Source organism: Harmonia axyridis, chromosome 1 (assembly GCF_914767665.1).
Source record: "Harmonia axyridis chromosome 1, icHarAxyr1.1, whole genome shotgun sequence".
Lineage (NCBI taxonomy): Eukaryota > Metazoa > Arthropoda > Insecta > Coleoptera > Coccinellidae > Harmonia > Harmonia axyridis.
In genome coordinates, this window is record NC_059501.1 from 39,479,500 (window position 1) to 39,499,372 (window position 19,873).

A 19,873-nucleotide genomic window follows, 5' to 3' on the forward strand; every position below is an offset into this window, starting at 1 on the left:
AACTTACTCTACCTAACAAAGCAGATATACCTCTTCTTATTAAGAATAATAAAACTCTGCAAAATAATGAAAAATTCCGAAATGTATACATCAGACCCGACCAAACGGTTAGACAGCGTGATTACTTCTTAACACTTCGTCGAGAATTGATGGAACGTCAAAAAAATGGAGAAAATGATATTATGATAAAATATCGAAATGGACACCCACATATAGTGAAGAAAAAAAACCTGTAAACTCATCCAGCAGACGTTCAAACGAGAAGATATATACCAGCGCACTAAAAATATATTACCAAAACTGTAGAGGATTAAATACCAAGACGCACATATTCTTGCAAAGTGTACTGACCAGTGGCCACAGTGTGGTTGCTATTACTGAGAGCTGGTTGAGGGAGGGTGTATTCGATGGTGAGTTATTTCCACAAAACTATGCAGTTTATCGTAAAAATCGGAGTACAGGAACTCGAGGAGGGGGAGTTTTGCTGGCAGTTAACAGTGATGAATACAACTCGGAAATCTATGAGATTGACTGTCCTATTCAGAAAATTGATGTCCTGGCGGTGAAAATTTCTGGAACTAATTATATTCCAATGATTATATTATTAGTATATATTCCACCAAATATTTCTATCAATGAGTATGATGAATTTTTTGAATTAATAGAAAATAAGCAAGAGATAGACAGGATAACAATTATGGGTGACTTCAATATTCCAGAACTTCAAAATTTTTATGATTGTGATCTCCAAACTAACTTGACAGCCCGTTTCAACAGCTTTCTCAATTTTTGTGATATGAAGCAATGTAACGAGGTTAGGAACCATAATAATAGATTGCTGGATTTGGTTCTCACAAATAAGGAAACAGTTTGTGAAGTGCTACCCCATGACGATCCATTAGTGCCAGTTGATCCACATCATCCAGTGTTTATTGTGCAAGTTCCAGCATGCCCCACTGTCCCTAGAAATTTCTCCTCCAGAGCAAAACGGTATGATTTCAGAAATTTAGATGATCAAAAATTTTGTCGGCTTCTCAGTGAAGTGGACTGGTGTCAACAATTAGGTGAAATTAAAGATGTAAACTATGCTAGTGATATTTTTGACCATATTATTCAGAATATAATTGCAAAGTGTGTACCCTTAAAAAAATGCTGCTCCCGTAATTATCCTTTGTGGTATTCAAATGAACTAATTACTCAAATAAAAACGAAAAATCATTACCTAAAAATGTACAGAAAACACAAACTACTTTTTTATCTCGAGCATTTCAAAAGTCTGAGACGTTCGGTTAAGCGCGGTGTTGAATTTTGTTACAGAGAGTTCGTTCAAAGGTCTGAGAACGATTTGAAGGGAGATCCTCGGGGATTTTGGAACTACGTAAATTCTAAAAAAAACAAGTCTCGAATTCCCGGACAGATGCACTTTGATAGGGAGACTTTAACAACTCCAGAGTCGATAGTCAATGCATTTGCAAAAAATTTTAGAAATGTATACGTCATGAATGACGATAAAAATCTGTCAGATATCAACGGTGGAAATGAGGAACTTGTTAACTCCAACAGTTTTTTTAATATTTCTAACGTTTCCGAGGACCTTGTCATATCAGCATCCAAACGGCTTAAAAACAGACTGACTGTGGGACCAGATGGTATCCCGGTTGCGTAAAGGCAAAAGCCTGTATAGTACAGAGCGCGAGGTTCGCGCGACGCTCTGTATCACTCGTGGTTTTGTTTATGAATATGCTGCGTTGCGTGTGACAAATCGCAGTACGATACAGAGCAACTGTCGCAATTCCTCGTCCGCCTCACTTGGAATCGTAATATTGACCAGTTACTAGTTGCATATTACACGTTCACGTTGTTATAGGTTATAATTTCTATTTTCTCTTGATTCTATCGCGTGCATCATGGATGAATCAACCTTAAAAAGATTGTTCGGGCGTTTGTGCCAAAATGTAAACATTCTCAATATAACAGCTGTGGACAACAACGAAAAGTTCAGTATTTTAGTGCAGTGTAAGCTTTCAGGAGTGGGCACAGTGGATGAAAAATGTGACAATTGGGTAAAAGATTTTTCATACTCGACCAATACAAACTGGATAACGTTAAGACGTTATCCTAATGCAACTCGCTATGAATTCCGAAAGCTATACGTGTGTCAACACTCATCATTGAATAAAGTAGCTGAACGAAAACGGCAGTCGTGTGAAGTTAGGAACAAAAATTGCAAAGCACAAATAGACATTAAATTCAAAAAAATTAATAGAAACACAATAAAAAATGATGTGCTGTTAAAAGACGGAATTAACGTAGTGATAAAAATAAATTTTCAACATTCCCATAGGATAAATGTGGCACAAGCTTTTCGATACTTGCGTGTGAACAAGACAGTACAAGACATTTTTGAGTCATACTTTATTTCGGGAATGACTCCGTCAGCTGCTAGATTTTATCATGAAATGAAAATAATTGAATCTGGTTCTGAAGAAACGAAGGAAATACAGAATGTAAGTACAGCATATCTTCTTGCTAATGCTAGAGAAAATCCTACTGAGAGGCAGATAAAGTACTTGTATGATAAGTGGCGTTTCTCTCAGTACGGTAGTCGAGAAGAAAAAAGTATGATAGAAGTTCTCAAGAACAGACAGTCCTTGTTGCAGAAATCCGGCGGTACACTAGTCATCAAAGAAAATCCTTTTATCGCAGTTGTTATTACTCCAATAATGCGACGCGCATTTCTTCAAAATTTATGCACTGAAATGGTTTTCGTGGACTCCAGCGGATCTTGCGATCAGACAAATACTTGTGTCACATTTCTATTCACTTCAAACAAAACAGGGGCTGTTCCTATCGCATGCATTCTTCACACATCCCAAACTGAAGCGAATTATACTTTAGCTTTTGCGTCTGCCACTGAAGCAATCGAAGTAGAAAATAGAAAGTTCGATCCAAAAGTGTTTATGACTGATGACAGTGCATCCGAGCGCAATGCGTTATCAGCTGTATTTCCGAACTCCATATTACTTCTATGTACATTCCATCTTTGTCAAGCTTTATGGAGATGGCTCTGGCAAACTGACCATAACGTGAAAAAGGAGGACAGAAGAACAGTGATGGAAATGTTTAGGAACATACTTTACGCTCCAACATTACAAGATTCAGAAGAGAATTATGATTTCTTGATGAGTAATAATATAGTGCAAAGTAACAAAGCATTATATGATCATCTGGAGAAATTGTGGGTCCGCAGAAAAGAATGGTGTATTTCGTACAGAAATAATATAATAACAAGAGGTAACAATACTAATAATTACACTGAAGCTTCAATTAGGATTTTTAAAGATATAGTTTTGCAAAGGTGCAAGGTTTTTAACTCTTGTGCATTGGTTGATTTTATCATCAATGTGTTCGAAAACTACTATAAGCGAAAATTGTTGGAATTTGCAAATTCAAGAAGATCTAAACCCCAAATTGATTATAGAAATATGTGTTTTAGAGCAAAAGATATTAACATTATTTATCAAAGGGACAATACAATTTTCCATGTTGCATCTGAAAAAGATTCCAATTTATTTTATACAGTGAATGCTAAAATTGCTTTTTGTGATTGTCCATCAGGCACAGGTGGCAAATTCTGTAAGCACCTATGCGCAATAGAACAAAAATTTGGTATATTATTTAAAACGTCTCCAGTTCTAAGCGTTCATGACAGAATACAATTAGCCAAATTAGCTGTTGGGCATTCAGCACCAGAGGAATTTTATAAAAATATGGATTCAAACACAACTGATCTTGAAAACTTTGAAAACTCAGTTCAATCAACTAATTCTGTTCCTGCTGAAGTAGACTTAGCAACATCAATGGATTTACAAATGAACGCCGAAGAATGTGAAAGCCGATTTAAAGAAGAAATTAAAAGAATGCGCAGTGAATTTGAGCGCATAACAAGTACGCTCGAAGACAATCAAAGCCCAGAAGCTACTTTATCCATCATTAAGTTTAATGCAGTAATGAACAGCCTGAAAACCCCTTCCCAAATTTTAAACTTTTTGGAAGCTAAAAGTCGAATATGCGGGAGAAAATCTAGAAAAATTCGAGTGCAGCCAACGTCAATTTCGCGACGTAAAAACAAAGCATTGCCTCAATCTGGGAGAATTCAAGCTGGCAGGCCTTCCAAAATTGAAAAACTAAAACGGAAGCACAGCCTTGGAAGCAACATTTCGCATAACCTACCAAATGCTAAGTTACATTGAACTTAATTCTGTATTTCGTTATTTAAAATATATAATGACCCATGTATATATGACTTTTATTGTACGAATATCTACCATTCATCAGGAAGATGAAGGTAGGAATGAATAGATTTTAAAATTCACGAGACAAACCTATACTGTTCAATTGGGTATTTCGCCACAATATTCTCAATTAAACAAAAAGTAATTTTAATTCAGAATCATATGCCAAATTTATGTAAAATAATATGAAAATGCAGTGTTGCAAAATACCTAATTAAGCACGTATAAATATGAACACGACACAAAGACATATATAATTTATTGGCTCTGTATTACACTGGAATTTGTCGTCTGCCATGCAGCGTATTCATAAACAAAGCCACGAGTGATCGAGAGCGCCGCGCGGACCTCGCGCTCTGAACTGTACAGGCCTTTGCCTTTACGCATCCCGGTTAGACTCGTAAAGTCACATATAGATTTGTTCGCCCGACCTCTATGCATCATATACAATTTGATGATAAAATCCGGCATTTTTCCGAATATCTGGAAAATTTCGCGCATTTGCCCAATTTTAAAGTCGGGGAAGAATTCCGAGATTGTTAATTACAGGCCAATTGCTCTTATATCAGTTTTTTCTAAGTTGATCGAGATAGTTTTGTCTGATATAATTTATGACCACGTTCGAACATCATTATCTGAGTATCAACACGGTTTTGTCAGGTCTCGGAGCACTGCATCGAATCTATGTATATTCACTCAATATGTTTCCAAGTCACTAGATTCTCGAAAACAGGTAGATGTGATCTATACGGACTTTAGCAAGGCGTTCGATCGTGTCTCGCATCAACAACTGCTGAGGAAACTATCCAACTTTGGTATTGCGGGTGCTCTCTTGTCTCTGCTGGAATCTTATCTAAGAGATCGGAAACAATTTGTAGAATATGAGGGAGTAAGGTCGTTTTCATTTGTTCCGACCTCAGGCGTACCACAGGGTTCTAATTTAGGACCACTGTTGTTTCTCCTGTTCATCAATGACATTTCGGATATTTTTTGTTCTCAAAAATTACTTTTTGCGGATGATTTAAAGATTTACAGGGAGGTTGGGGATCGCCGGGATTGTTTATTGTTGCAAGGTGACCTCGACAGATTGCATACATGGTGTGTGGAGAATAAGTTATTCCTAAACATAAGTAAATGTAAAACTATGACGTTCACTAGGAGGCCATCCCCTATTGCTTATGATTACCACCTTAATAACACGCTATTACGAAAAGTAAATGAGTCAAGGGACCTGGGTATTGTTTTTGATCCGAAACTCACATTTTCTTCCCATATTGGAGATATAACGGCAAGTGCTATGAGGATGATGGGTTTTGTGATTCGTAATTGTAGAGAATTTTCATCCTTTGAAGCAATTTCCTCTGTGTACCAAGCTTTGGTGAGGAGTAAATTGACATATTGCAGTTCAGTGTGGAATCCTTGCCAGGCAAAATATGTAACTTGCATTGAGGGTGTACAGAGGAGGTTTCTCAAATTCGGTTTTCGGAGAAAACATGGTTTTTATCCCGATAGAGGATACAGTTACGACTCTCTTTTGGATGAGTTCAATTTCATTTCGCTCAGAAAGGTCCGCGAAATTAATGATTTGGTTTTCCTTTATAAAATAATTCACGGACATATCGATTCGACAATTCTTCTTTCGTCAATATGTTTGAATGTTCCTCGTTTTACATCCAGATCACATTTAACTTTCCATATTGATGTACCTAATACTCAGCATCATTTTTATTGTCCACTTACGTCAATGTGCAGGAGTTATAATAATCTTCAGAATGTAGATATATTCTTCTTGTCTTTATACCAATTTAAGCACTTATTGTTCAGTGCACTTCAGAATTGAATTATATTTTTTAAAAACTTTTGTAGTAGGCTTATCATGATTTATTTCTTTTCTTTTTTTTTGATAGTATAATTATTGTATAATTTAATAGATAGTTTAATTATGTACACCTGTAATTGGGCTTTATGGCCTGTTGGATGTATTATTTTCAAAATAAAATAAATAAAAATAATTTTCAAAATGATAAAGCTCTGGAATTAAAACATTATCAGGCACTTTTTTACGTAGAATCCAGTGGCGTGCTCGTCTTTTCAAAAAGGTCTTTAATTACGAAACTATGACCCAAGGTTATGTTTTTTCAAATGGGAACACTAGATTTCTGTGCCATTTTTTAAAAGCTTAATTTTTTATGATTTCAAAAATATATAACATCGTATGGTTTGTATTAAAATAAATAACAGAAAATGGTCAAAAACCTTTTTTTTTATCCAAGATTCCCAATATTTCTATGGTTTCAACTGTTGATGGACACAGAAAAATCGTGCTTTCTATATAGGAAGGTTGCCTTAATCGTACCACTTTTTACATTTTATTTTTTTTCTACCTTATATGAAAAACTAGTGCTAAAGTACCATAACCCTGAGAAGTATTGGTTATTTAGACCAGTATATCTAAATTTTATTCACTACTAAGGTGATATTTTGTGCAAGATAAAACACTTTTTGTAAAGTAATGCAATCGGTACGATTTAGGAAACCAGTTGCCTAAATCGTACCCCCCACTTCCCAAATCGTACCACCTTGGTTGAAGTTGAAAATAAAATGAATCAATCACTGAAACGGCAAGAATAATTGAAGAAACTTTTTCTTTAATACAGTACTTTCTTATACATAAGTATACAATACTTAAGAACTACAATTTGAGCAAATAAACTTCTTGATTTTTGCTTCTGAGCCAGCACAACTTTCATAAACCCATTTACTGCAATGCAAGCATTGCACCATGTCCTCGATTGAATTTTCCTCGCAAACCAAGCAAAACCACCCTTCAGGTTCGATTTCAATGAGTACGTCACTCTGGTCTGACTTTCCAGCTTGGTTTAGGATTGTCAGATTTGGATCTTTCTTCAAAATGACAGCCTCCTGTGGTTGTTTTTTTTCTTGTCGATGTCTTGGTGGTCGACTTCTTTGTCGCCTGTATCGTCGATATTAAAAATAGTAGTAGCATCAATTTTATTCTCATCAATAGCTTTTTTCAATATTTCAACTCTTTGAAATTTTCTTTAGAAAACCCTTGTGCCCTTGCCAAGGATGTTGCTTGAGGCTCGCGAAGGGAGATGTCTTTGTGGCGTTTCATGAAGCTGCAATACCATTTCTTACCAGCGATTTGCTTCTCCTCATTAAAGACGTGAGGGATACCATTTCTTTATTGTAAGCACAAAAAACACGCTTCTAGTTTTTTTAGATGGTCTACAAGCTGTTGCTCTACATCGGGTTCGGGCGGTAATGTAGGGTGACGCCCCATTGATTTGGTACCTTCATTGGCCTCTACATTTTTGCTGTCTAAATGACTCTTAAGGGTCGGTTTTGGAATTTCGTACTGTCTAGAGCCCTGGTTTAAACCCATATCTCCGTTTCTATAAGTTATCTCCATACTTTCTTTTTGCCATTCTGAAACACATAAAGTAAGTTACAAACAAGTCCGCTATTTTATATATTTTAAAAACAAACTAATCCTATAGCAATTTAACATTATTCATACACAAAAATGACAAATATGGAACATGTAATGTAATGGGCTCCCAAATCGTACCGGTACGATTTGAGAAACCATTAGGGGTACGATTTAGGCAACTGTGGCTCTCGACAAACATTGCCTTATTTCTAAACTCACACAAACGTGTGAGTACAAACCGGTCCATCAAAACACTCTATATTAATGCTAGTTCTGCAAACTAATAATAAACTACATTAGTACATACCTTGATAGTCACAACGTTCTTACGAAAAAGGTTCCAAAACACTATCAACTAGCTCCAAAATAGAAAATCGTTCACAACTACTTAGAGAGTAACCGCATGAGCACCAAACTTTGTCTCGTCGCTACAACGAAGCACTAGTTGCTAGTAAAGCCGCACGAAGGCTGTAGTCACTTTATTTCTTATTAAAATTAAGGTGGTACGATTTTGGCAACTCTCCTCTAACAAGAGCAGTGTCCTTCCGTCAATCTGATTATTTTTATGCTTTTCACTAATTTCTACAAAATTCGAATCTATATATGTTTTATAAAAGTTTCGAAAATATAAATGAACTCGGAGAAATTTTCCTAGGTTGCTTGAACACAGTTTCCAATATTCATCTATTGAATTCGGTGCGAAATATCGAGAAGATGTGTCGACTGTGCATTGTGCAATTGTGGTCATTATTAGGTTGAATATTATTTCTTATTTGTTCCCTTCGTAATTATATTGTTCAGTTCAATCATATATGCCTTGTTTAATATGCTATTTAAAATCGATTGGTACTTGTGCGTATTCATTCTGGAGACCTATGAAAATAATCTTCTGATACCTTCATCTCATTACAACTCTTTCGATTGAAACATTCGATGTTGTGGGTCTTTTCGTTATTTCCAAATCAATTTTTGGATAAAAATTTATAAAACATATATAGATTCGAATTTCATAGAAATTAGTGAAGAGCATAGAAATAATCAGATTGACGAAAGGACACTGCTCTTGTTATAGAAACCTCAACATTTCTGTGCTCATCAACTGTTGACACCATAGAAATATTGAGACTCTTAGATAAAAAAAGGTTTTTGACTATTTTCTATCATTTATATTAATACAAACCATACGATGTTATATATTTTTGAAATCAGGAAAAATTAAGCTTTCAAAAAATGGCACAGAAATCTAGTGTTCCCATTTAAAAAAACATAACTTTGGGTCATAGCTTCGTAATTAAGACCCTTTTGAAAAGACGAACTTGCCACTGGATTCTACGTAAAAAAGTGCCTGTATATAATGTTTTAATTTCAGAGCTCTATCGTCAGTATTAGCGGAGATATAAATGTTTTTCGATATCGCCATTTTTACAATTTTCGCTTATAACTTGAAAACAAAAGAAGGTGGCCAAAAATGAATACTACCCTTGTTAGTTTCTCAGATAAAGAGACCGAGAATAGCGTATCACATTTTGTCTATCTCCTCTGGTTTAAAAGTTGTAGTGCTAAAACATCAAAATTTGCCCACCCTGTACAATTTTGAAATCAAATAAAGATAAACGACTTGATTTATTCTTTTATATGGAAACACAAACCACAAATATATACAATTATTTCAATATTTTAATAATTGCATGTGTACAGATCGCACAACGGTGAAGTGCTTCTCTTTTTGGACAAAGGTGGTTAAGGGTTGAATCATAGATCTAATATCTAATGGACAGGCCCTCCTAGAGAAATTCTGCCATGCCGCATATGAAGGAGAGATGGAGCTAGTTGAGGCAACGTATAAATCATATGATCAAAATATTGAACTCATCATTTATTGTAATACTAGCTGACCCGGCGAACTTCGTATCGTCCTATAATTAAGAAATATCTGTTACCTTTTTATCTGAATTAAGTTAATTTCTTTATTAAGTATTGCTGTTAGTAGATATATTAATAAATCAAAATTATTCCAAAAACAAAGTGTTTATTATTCTAATGCTTCATGATACACAATATCCTTAGTTTTATTTTCTGGCGCGTATATAAATAGTGTTGTTGGTATTCCGACACGGGAACAGGCGACATATAACTGGCCATGTGAAAAACATGAATTTTCAAGATTTCATTTTCAAACTTGAATGCCTTGCAATATTGAAAAACAACGTTCATTGGTCCAATAGCAACGATATGCAGTGTACTGTAGTCAATTTCTTTGTTATAATTAAATGCAGCTCTATAGGGGTTAAACGCAACACTTCTATTTTGTTGGTTCCGGTTCCATCGATTCCGTTCAACTTCATTCCGCGTTTCACGTTGCTCATCAGTTTGACTTGCTCTTGTATTTCTTTGACTTGCAGCATTACGGGTTCTGCGACTTAAGTTCGTACGTCTGCCCGCATTTTCAGAAACAAAAATTCAACTGAAAATAAAAAAAACTATAGTACCTATTCTTTCGTAATAGTATGAAAATGGTCTATCAAAACTTTCCAACACTATATTAATTTCAGTACCGTATCTAGGGCGTGGCGAAGGTGGCACTCGCCACCGGCGCAAGGTTCGTAGGGGCGCCCAAAAATATCAAAAGAAAAAAATATTGGAGCACCAGGCGATACAAAAAACGTAAATAACGGGTGAGTGTATACCGATGACGAACGCAAAAATCACAGATGTGAGATGGGACAAAGCGGATAGATAAAGGGAAAGTAATAAACACCGGACATAGACGAGCTCGTAGTGCAATAAAAGTACTAATCTTGAGAGCGGTAATAATCTCATAAACCGTAAAAGGGTCCGATTTTTTACTGCCGTGTCGATTTCAAAAGAGAGTAAAATTATTATTCGTTCATTTTATGGGGAAATATTCGTTCTTCGTCTTGCGAATTCTGAAATTTTATATTTTGGAAATCTCGGGTGGGGTTTATTACCTCCAGTATTTTTACACTCCTGGGGACATCTGAATATTGCTACATTTTTATTCCGGCGAAAAGTATACACTTATTTCAAACTACGTTGAGTGTTTACTGTGTTTTCGAGTTTCTGTATATTTTAAATTCTATCCAAAGAAATTGTGGTATTTCAGGTAAGTCGAAAAAAAATTATACATGAAAAAAAATTATTTTTAAATACAAATCAAAAATATCCTGGGCTTGCAATTATGGTTCGTGTTCCCTATTCCATTTATAGTTTACATTTTGAGATAGACCAATTCAAATAAAACAGAAAACTAATATTAGATATGGGTTAATTGAGTATTCAATTATTTATTTAATCAGAAATTATAATTTTCTTACCAAAAAATTCGTATGAGAAAAATGAAACAAAGGATTTTGATCATCAATCATCCATCCATATATTATTCTTATGCTAAGTTTACGATTGTTTTTTTGCAGACATGCCACCAAAAAAATTATCAGGAGCGCAGAATAAAGCACCACGTGCTCAAAAATCTGTTGCCTTAAAAGCCAAATGAAGCAAAATTACATGAGTCAAGGAAACGGAAGAAACCAAAAATGTCAGGAGAACTAGCTAGTGATGAAGCTTATCTTTTTGATGCAAATGCAAAACTCAGAATTGGACTATTACAAGTGCTTGATAAAACAATAATGTAAATGGGAAAAGATTTGTTGCTCTGAAGGAAGTGGCCGACAACTTCAGTTTTTTGAATGGAAGTGTTATTCAATCTATGACTATTGACGATTTGAAGAAAAGTGCTGCAGATCTTGCAAAAAATATCCTTCTAATTTAAATGCACATGAATTTTCAATGGATAATAATGTGGAAATTGAAAGTTTTGAATTTCAAAGTAACCTAATTATAGACAACTTTATCGAAATGGAACCATTACAAATATTGAATGGTATACAGGGTGTTTCCTAAACATGCGGCAAAAATTCAGGGGGTTGTTCCTTGGACTATTTTAAGCATGTTTTGTCCTTGGATGATTCTTGAAAAACCTTTTTGTTTCGAAGATACAGGGCGAACAACATTTTTCATATTTTTAAAATTAATAATAGTTTAAATAAAAATGCGTACCGCACTGTGTTTACTAAGTAGGTACAATTTATTTTCAAATTTGTTTAACAACATTCCAATTACTAAAAACGGCCAGTTTTTTGACTAAAAATTGATAAGTGCAGATGGTAAAGGAATACAGATTAAACACGGTTTTCATTTGAATTCGTTTTGTGATGTATTAGCAATTAACATTTTATCTTTGACTATTATGAATCGCTATACAAACACCGAGATGACTGACATGCATTTCATTTATGGACTTGCTGATGGAAATTGATTAAAAGCTAGGAGGTTGTACATTGAACGATTTCCTGGGCGTAATATTCCTGACAGAAAATTGTTTCAAAATATTCATCAACGTCTGCATGAAACAGGCGCATTGAAAAAAATGGGGGGACCAGGAAAACCAAACACAGTAAGAACGGTGGAACTGGAAGAGAATGTGCTGGACATGATCGAAGAAGACCCTAGTACTTCTACTCGAAAAATTTCCAATACTTTGAATGTGAGTAATAAGACTGTTTGGAAAATTCTTAAAGACAATTTGTTATACCCATACCATATGCAACGCGTTCAGGCACTTATTCCTACTGATTTTCCCCCACGTATTGCATTTTGTCAATGGCTTTTAACCACATTAGTTCAAATTCCTCAATTACTGACGCTGATTCTTTTTACCGATGAAGCGAATTTCTCAAGAAATGCAATAAGAAATTTTCATAACAACCATGTATGGGCCGACGAAAATCCACATGAGGTAATTGAAGATCGTTTTCAACATCAGTTCTCATTGAATGTTTGGGTTGGTATTGTGGGTGACTGCCTAATAGGGCCGATATTTTTACCAGAAAGACTTACCGGGGACGTGTATCGCAACTTTTTAGAACAAACGTTACCTCTGTTTTTGGAGGATGTACCATTGGCAATAAGACATGCAATGTGGTTTATGCACGATGGTGCACCAGCGCATTTTAGTTTGGTTGCTCGTGAGTTTTTAACATTAACATACGGAGATCGCTGGATTGGAAGAGGTGGACCTCATTTATGGCCTGCTCGTTCCCCGGACTTAAACCCCTTAGATTATTTCCTATGGGGCCATCTAAAATCATTAGTTTATACCACTCCAGTAGAAAATGTGGAAGACTTGCGAAATCGGATCATTGCTGGGTGTAACTTAATAAGAAATGATCCTGGTGTTTTTGAAAGGGTTCGGCAGTCAATGAGGAGAAGATTGGATGCTTGTATGCTGGCTAGAGGTGGTCATTTTCAACAGTTTTTGTAGGTTGAGTTGAATTTTCATGTAATTTTTCATAATAAAATGTTATTATCTGAAATTTTGTTTCCCCTATATCTTCGAAACAAATAGGTTTTTCAAAAATCATCAAAGGACAAAATATTCTTAGAATAGTCCAAGGAACAACCCCTTGAATTTTTGCCGCATGTTTAGGAAACACCCTGTATATGATCTGACTCTTGAGAATATTTATCCGAATCTACAAACGGCTTTGAGAATAGTTCTGAGTTTGCCGGTGACAACTGCTACTTGTGAACGTTCCTTTAGCAAATTAAAACTCATAAAGTCGTATCTTCGTTCCTCCTTGGGACAAGAGCGATTATCAAATATGTCAATCCTTGCCATCGAAAGGGAAGTGACATGTACCTTAGATTACTCGGAATTAGTGGATTCATTTGCCGAATTAAAATCAAGAAGAGTGAGATTTTGAACCAATAACGTACTTACATAATTGTGATTATAGATTATAATTTTCTAGTCAATTATCCGAAAAAATACTTTACATTTTCAGTGTTTTCAAAAATTAAGTAAAAATATATGAATTTTTTTAGAAATGGGTACCTATTTACTATATGAATATAAATATTTTGTTTTGGAATTTGTTTTATTTTTATATAAATAATAATATTTGATCAAATAAGTAAATATCTATATTATTGTGTATTATTTTAAAACTTTAACGAAAATATATGACCTAAATTATGAAGAAAAAACACTATAAGAAAATATAATGGATAAAAAAAAAATCTCGAAAATGGGGGGGCGCTATCAAATATATTGCCACAGGCGCAATACTACCTAGATACGGCCCTGCTCTTTTTCCCACATTATAGATATGAGTAAACAATGTCGTCAAAATTTTTTTTTCGATTACCCCCCCCAGGAAAAAAAAGATCTACGCCCTTGTAAGTAATATATCTGATTTTCACATTCACAAGAAATATCAACTGCGTACGATCGCACGCAAAGATTCGAAAACTAAATGGGAAAACATATGTTCCGCCGAACACATTTGGCATTTAATAATAACTAGTTTCCAATGCAGAACCGTAGGAATTTTCAATATGTTGAATGTGTAAACAACTTCCACATAATTCGAAAGCGAAGATAGTGTTGTTTTTCGTCTTTGTGAAATACATTTCATCCCTCATACAATTGAGGTAATAGTCAATGCTGCGTATATTGGTTGGGTTGCCATGTGTTATTTATTGAACAGGCGGCTTGATAAAGACGGTCTGGAGATTTTTATTGCAGGGAATGTTGATGAACGCAGCGGAGCGGACCAACCTCACGTTGTTCTTAAGAATCAAGACTATATTTTTTTAGAAATATGAAAGGGCGGCCACACTCTGGGTAAATTGCCGCCCCTCGAATAGAGGCGCCTGAAACAATAGCTTTCACTGTTTCACCCCTAACGCCGGCCTTGCTCAAACTGAAATTAAACTTTATATAGTCAAAAATAGAATAACCCAAGAAAGATTTCACGCAATACTAACCGCCGTCTAGAGTGTTCGATACTGCTAGAACTCCAATCAATCAAAATAACAATCAGTTTCATTCAAAATAAAAGAGAAATTCACGATTTTCCAAACGTAAGCACAATGTTTTGATCATATGATTTTTACGTTGCCTTAACTAGCTGCATCTCTCTCTTTCATATTCAGACTGTCACGAGCTCTTGCCGAATGTCTCGTGAGGGTCTGTCCATTTGATATTAGGTGATAGGTCGATGGTTGAATTCATATTTCGGAATATCATGCATTTATACATATATCATCATATATCCTACCGAAAATAATCAAAAATAGCTTAGTTTTGTTAGAATGTGAAACTTTCGAATTCAATATTCGTTTAGCCTGCTAGTTTACTACAGAAATATAATCTTGAAGCGTATTTGAGAAAATAATAATACAGGTACAGACTACAGATCCACAGTATGAAGAGCCGAAATATAGCATAACTGAGAAAGCTGCTGATCCCTTCGCTTCGGGTTTTATGAGTTAACAACTCCTATCGAAGCCTGCTCTCTTTCGTGTATTCCCGGCTTACGATTCTACCCGAATTCGACGAATAGCAGCGAGAGCGTTAGTTCGCAGCCCAGAGGCTACCGTGGCTGAGTGCGAGCGAAGGAATGTGGTGTTGTGGATTTCTCCAAATTCTTTTGTTTTCTTTTGTGATGTGCTGAGTGTTCAGTCATGCCTTAAAGTGTTGGTGTGTAGTGGCTTGTGCTTGTGATATATCTTGTGATATACTTGAGAAATTCAACCTATTTAACTGGATTAAGTTCGCACTTTCTTCCCGTGAATTCGGATCAGCCGCGTAGGGACTAATTCAACAAAACGAGAACTGTAAGTTAAATTTGAAGTATAAACAACAACAAAACCTTCAAGACTACAAATTCCGAAGCACGGATAATAATTCATCTTGCTTAGTTAATTTTATCTTTGTTTATTTTATGAATAGACATCTTCTAACCTTTTCTAACTGACGCCATCACATCTTCGAAACCAAACAACAGTAACGTCCTAGATCTCTTTCTCTATCACACTCAGGCGATTTCGTATGCTCGTTCTTCTCTTTCCACGAGTGACGTAAATATACGCATCGTTGCAGTCTTCGATCCAATTCAGGGTTTGGGGAAGCCATTTTGTTGCTGTGGCAGATTAGCTGAAGGCAAAAGGTTTCTCTCTTTGAGTTTTTCTGCTTCACGTAGATTAATTTCTTCTTAAATAATATGAATGTGAACTCATGCTTTCATTCTATTGATGTTATAGGAAAGTAATAGCAAAAAATGTGGTTGTATAGGTTATTCTTTTATACCTATATCAGGATCAGGTTATTTGAAACTTCGTACATCACACTGTTTCATTGCGAAGGCTCATTTCAAATCAAGCTGGTATTCATTCGTGTTTTTCATTTTCCAATCAGTTGACCCTTCCATTCAATTTTTGATACCTACTGTGCACATTGACCCTATGGATTAAATAATTATGGACCTACTATGATCAGGATCCAAAGAATAAAGTTTAATTGTTTTTAGAAATGCAAGAAGCAATTGATAGAAATGTAAGCAGTAAATTACTGTACCTATTATGAATTTATGACACGAATTCAAGAGTAATTGCCAACAATAGTAGAATTTCCCAGCAGTAGAAATGATTAAGCAATTATATTTGAGTACATCACCATTTCGGGTTCATTATGCTATAACAACATGTTTTCCTCTCATGGTCACGCTAAAATACTATTTGTTATTCACATACAGGTATAAAGTTTCATTGAAATCTGGTACTTAGCATAATTATTTCGAATGGTTGGCTTAATTATAACATGAAATTCATAATTTACCTACCAATACTGCTTTTTCGAGTGCTTTTTATTCCTACTTCATCAATGATATTTTTTTACCATCAAATGATAATACCTATGCCATGAAATGTATTTAAGAATTTCGAAAAATTTTTTCATTGAAACTAGGTACCTACAGATTTAACCTATTCACTAAGATTTTGTCCTGATCAAAATGTTCTTAGGAACAACTATTTGCTACATAAACATTGTTTCAAACAAAAGCAATCAGATCCTTGGCGTCAGCAGCTCTCGAACGCTCATCCATCGATGCACTTATTGCAACCTTGGAGACCACAGATCCTTATGGGGAAATTTATACATATAAGGGCCAGTTGCACCATTCGCCTAAACATTGATTAAAAATTCAAACGTTGATTACTCTATGATTTCTCAAGAGAAATCAGAAATTAATCAATGTTTAGGCAAATGGTGCAACTGGCCCTTAAAATTAAAATTCAACCTAATCGGAGCTGTTGTCACCTAAATAAGGAGCGCGTTCATTTACATTCGTGGTCAAGAGTGCTGTGGAGATATTAGATTTGATTTTCTGTGATTACAAGTAGTGCTTAGTTTGTACCATATCCCTAACATTTGTTCACATACTTCGAATCTGGGAACTATAGGTATATGTATGGTACAAGCTAAGCGCTACTTGTAATCACAGAAAATCAACCCTAATTTCTCCACAGCACTCTTCACCACGAATTTAAATGAACGCATGTTATTGGTTAGTTTTTTCTTCTTGAATTTTTTATGGTTGCGATCATCTTGAAAATCTTATATAAGGTACCTATATCCTAGGTTCTGTGGTCATGTAGGTCAATATTACTCAATTAGAATAACTTCAATATACCTAGTTGGGAGGACCTCTCTGGCAAAATCAATGAAACCTATGTATAGTTTTTATAATGATTCTTTTTTTTTTGTCACATAAAATTGACAAATGTAAAGTTGTTCATCAAACATTCCATTTTGCAAAAGCGAAAATACCTTGGAAAATACTATATTTTAATGCTGAATAACGGAAATATGAATATATCGAGGAATATATAAATATATGTATTTTTAGTTACGTTAATTCATCATGCGCCCACCAGTTAGTTAGTAGGTATCAGTTCTCATCCCTCCTGAAAAGTTGAATATTTATCACTGTAATTATCGAAATCTATCTTATGTAGACAAAAATAAGGTAATAATTTCCTTGATGATTGAATGAAGTTTTTTTTTGTTTTAATATCATTGTTGAAAAAACGGGTTCAATGAACCTTTTATGTCCCAGAAGTTATGTTCCAATACTGAAACTGCTGAATAATGTAAATAAAGATATACCATTTTTACCGATGTAACTTCTTAATGCGTTAGATTACTTTTATTTTGTCAGAAATAAACGCGTTTTTTTTTGTGCTTTTGGAAATAGCTGCATATATATGATTTTTTTGATATCTGGAGTCATTTATTGTAACATTGCACTATTGATTGACGTTAATGATGTGAGCTCCCCCTTTCTTCATTAAATTTCTTGCTCGCCTTGAACCTCTGATGTCTCGTTTGCACTCGTTGAATAATACATATTTTCATAAGGGTTGAAGGAACTCCATTGTCCGAACTAAGTGGAGTTTCCAAAAGCATGACTAAAAATCTTGTAGTGCTAAACGCGAGGCTAAACTGTCTCCTCTGTTTTGTTTTTTTTCCATGTCTTTCCAACTTTTCGTTTTTCTTTGTGTGTCCTATGGCCTATAGTATTTCTAGTTTCATTCAATTTTTGCCTCTGATATTTTTTCTTGTCTTTTCTTTCTCTTGAGAGTTGAAACTTTTCAAAATACTTCTTCATAGGTCTGCTACACACTTATTTTAATACTTACATTCTCAACGATTCAGATTTTTTCGGGGATTCATGACCTAAAAAAATATGGAAATTTATACATTTCGAGAAGTAACTCAAGAAGTACTATCGGTGGCTACATCAGAAAACCATCGTATAATCACGTACGTAGAATCACCTAAATAATCATTTTTTTCCTCTTATATCTATACTTTTAAAGTTCTTTTTTGAAAATTTTCATAGTATTCAGAGATTTCAAAAACTGAGAAAATCAGATTACATTTTAATATAATTTCGTGGTTTCCAACGATGTTTTTCGTTTCTGGTACCAGCGCTTTTCGATAATGATTTTCCCTTCTTTTTTGGTCTCAACTGATATGTAGTTATAAAGAACGTTTTTCTAGTAATAAAAAACAGGCGGTTGATTCAATGGGCAGATAGGTTGGGAATAGTCTCGGGAATAGTTATTTATAATACAAGTGCAGAAGGCATTGATATTCTTCCACGAGTTCAAAATTCAAAAACGAGCCACGAAGTGGCGAGTTTTGGAATGAACGAGTGGTAGAATGAGCCTTCTGTACGAGTATTATACATTATTTTCTCTAATTCATTGTATTTTCATTGAAATTAATGAAATATTTCCATGAATATAATTTAGTGATTTTTGCATTGAAAAATGTTGGTTGGCAGAACTGATTTCTTTAAGGCAATTTGATGAATTGACAGATAAAGCCGTAGTGGAAAGTTCGGAGTGCCAACATAAAATAATAAAATATAACCATAAAAACTGTGCGTTTCTGATATATTCTCGCACGATTTTGTTCTACAAGATGTGGAAGAATGAACGGAATAACCCGAGGAATAACCACAGAATTAGAGAAAGAAATTAACATTGCTGTGCATGAATTGGCAATCAGAATAATACATAGAATATCGAAAAAGATACCCAAATCTTTTCCGTAATAACGAGACTGACGGAGTTTAGATTTTGGGGTTGTAATTTAATTATTTCAATTAACAATTTCAAGCTACGTGCAAAATTTTCTGCTCATCACATCATCAGATACATAAAATTCAAGAGATATCTGGGGGTATTTTTCGATGATAAATCAAGTATCGTATGACATATACAATTTATTTCGAATATAAGGCTAACCACCCTAGGTTTCATTGAAAGAATTTTGAAGACCTACATTGAAGCAAAGAAGCTCGAATGAAAGCCATATATTTATTATTTACTATGCAAAAGTAAGGAATAAGGTATCTCAGGATATCCATCTGTGGTTTGCCCACATTCATACGATATTCATATCCACAATATTGAATAACGTGTCGAAAGAAAATCGAAGAAGTGTTTATTGAACTTTTCGACAACTATGTTTTAATCTTCAGCTACCAAAGGTAACTTAACGATGACGATATCGTATTCGAATTGTTTTTAAACGCTTTAAAGATTCTGTGTTTTAGCATTACAAGTATTCAAGTTCATTTTGGTTCCTGGCATTAATAACACTTTTCAGAGCCTACTGTGTTAAGTGATAACTGAAATGGAATAAACTCGGGATCACAACTTTCACGGAAACAAAAAACATGTTTCA

General features: G+C 34.7%; 1 protein-coding gene across 2 annotated transcripts in view; it reads left to right on the forward strand.

The window, feature by feature from the left end:
• The first annotated feature begins 15,180 nt into the window (after positions 1-15,180).
• Positions 15,181-19,873, forward strand: part of LOC123671364 (zinc finger protein 609) — a 141,672-nt gene continuing 136,979 nt past the window's right edge. For both annotated transcript variants that reach the window (XM_045605155.1, XM_045605153.1), the window contains exon 1: positions 15,181-15,450. The gene's annotated coding sequence lies outside the window, so the exon portion shown is untranslated. The remainder of the gene's footprint in view (positions 15,451-19,873) is intronic.